Source organism: Penaeus japonicus, unplaced genomic scaffold (genome assembly GCF_977035675.1).
Source record: "Penaeus japonicus unplaced genomic scaffold, GWHDUDI00000001_assembly GWHDUDI00000036, whole genome shotgun sequence".
Lineage (NCBI taxonomy): Eukaryota > Metazoa > Arthropoda > Malacostraca > Decapoda > Penaeidae > Penaeus > Penaeus japonicus.
The window spans coordinates 21,512,547-21,514,831 of NW_028234438.1; the positions used below are offsets into that span (position 1 = coordinate 21,512,547).

Here is a 2,285-nt window from a genome sequence, read left to right on the forward strand (position 1 = left end):
TCTCTCTTTCTTTAATCTCTCTCTCTCTCGCTCTCTCTCTCTGTCTCTCTCTTTCTTTAATCTCTCTCTCTCTCGCTCTCTCTCTCTGTCTCTCTCTTTCTTTCTCTCTCTCTCTCTCGCTCTCTCTCTCTCTCTTTCGTTTTCTCTCTCTCTTTTTCTCTCTCTCTGTCTCTCTCTTTCTTTCTCTCTCTCTCTGTCTGTCTCTCTCTCTGTCTTTCTCTTTCTCTCTGTCTGTCTCTCTCTTTCTCTCTCTCTCTGTGAGGGGTACTCACAAACGGTATTTTGGAAGCCAAAGTCTGGTATTCTTGACTCCTTTATTGGTGAATATCGGCACGGTTGAAATAGAAACAATTACAGGTCTCGATGGCTTCTGATGTCTTGTGTTCGCTGTTAGGCGCGTGTCTCGCGGACGAGACAGAGGTCAGACGCTCCCGGCGCCTTCGCCGAGGGCTAGAGTGGAAGTGGTCGAAGGGCGGTGGAGAAATGCCCCGGATGACCTGACGCTAGGTCGCTATGCAAGATTGCCTAGTTCGTTTTTATAGCATCATGACCACGTGGTGATCTTATGTCTCCACGTGGCTTCAACGTTGTCTCACACTCTCTCTCTTTAATCTCTCTCTCTCGCTCGCTCTCTCTCTCTCTCTCTCTCTCTCTCTCTCTCTCTTTCTTTCTTTTTTTTTAAACGTTTATTTAGATATATAATATGTTACATAGGTTAGAACCATTTGTGGTTAATTAAAACTGTCATTTTCCTTTTGCGGGTTAAAAGCCACTTAACTAAAAGAACTTATTATAAAACCCAACCTATCTTTCTTTAATTAAAGATGAACAGAGGTTAGTAACTTAAAAATAATAATAGGTAAAATCTACTAATGTTAATGCATAGTACAGGTGATGGAGTGGTGCATCACGTGGTACCATGAGTGTACAGCAGGTTTAGGGGCGTTGGTTTCGTTGACCGCCAGTGATGTGCCGCCCTCTTCGCCTGCTGTGTGTTCATTTCGGCGACATCGATGGTGGAGGTGAATGTTCCACAGTCGGGCTGCTTTATCAGAGAAGGTGCGCTGATGCTGGCTAGACCGGGACCTCGGAACATCCACCAGCAGTCGACTAGATTGTACCGTTCTCGTACTTCTCTCTCGAACGATTGGTGGAAGACGGAGGCTAAATAGATGAGGCATCTGCTGCACCTGAGCCTTGTGGAGCACTGCTAGAGCCCCGACATCGCGACGATGTTCCAGCGAGTCTGTGTAAGAGGGATTGGTAGTGTCTTGGATAAGCCCGAGGGCCCGTTTTTCTATTTTGTCCAGCCGACTGAGGTTGGTGGGCGCAGCGGAGGACCATGCCAGTGAAGCAAACCCGGGAATTGTATAGTGTGAGAATTCCCTGAGGATCCAACAGGTGTAATATGCGTCGGAGGGATGTCACTTTCAGAGAGGCTGTCCTGCAGATCCGGCTGATGTGCTTATTAAATCTTAAATTATTGTCTATGCCCACGCCAAGAATTGAAATAGAATCCTCTAGTGGAAGCGCAATACTATTCGTTGAAATTTTGCCGCTCATGACGTCTGACGCAGCCGAAGAACGGGATATAACCATTGCTTGGGTCTTGTTAGTAGCACAATTTACTTGCCATTGTGATCCCCATTCCTGGATTGCATGCAACTTTGAATTCATATAAATTGCAACGACATCATGATTTTCGCGTTTATATGAGATGGAGAGAGTGCAATCATCAGCATACGCAGAGCTTTCAGGATGTTCCATGAGCAAATCATCGATGTAGATGTTCCAGAGGATTGGGCCAAGCATGGACCCTTGTGGTACTGATGCCTCCACCGGATACTTGTGGGACGATTGACCACCGACAACTACTTGTAGTGATCTTCCAGTGAGGTAGTTATCGAATAATCCAAGAAGATTACTGATTATGCCTCTGGCTTGAAGTTTAGTGAGGAGTCCTCTGTGCCACACTCGATCGAAGGCGCCGGCGATGTCGAGTGCTATTACCAGAGTATCTTGACTGTTATCTAGTGCGTCTTGCCATTTTTTAGTGAGTAGTAATAGAAGGTCAGCAGTTGAACGGGATGATCGGAAACCAAACTGTCTGATGGAAATTAGATTGTGGTTTGCTGATACATGGCAAGAGGGAGATGGGCCGATAGTTTTCGGGATTGGCCTTAGATTGCTTCTTATGAAGAGGAATCACTCTTGCTTCCTTCCAGATGGTGGGCCAGCAATTTTCTTCAATACAAGACTGGAAGAGTGAAGATAAGGGTTGGGAT

At 46.0% G+C, this 2,285-nt stretch overlaps 1 pseudogene; it reads right to left on the reverse strand.

The window, feature by feature from the left end:
* Positions 1-642: 642 nt before the first annotated feature.
* Positions 643-2,027, reverse strand: LOC147467439 (uncharacterized; annotated as a pseudogene).
* Between the last annotated feature and the right edge of the window lie 258 nt (positions 2,028-2,285).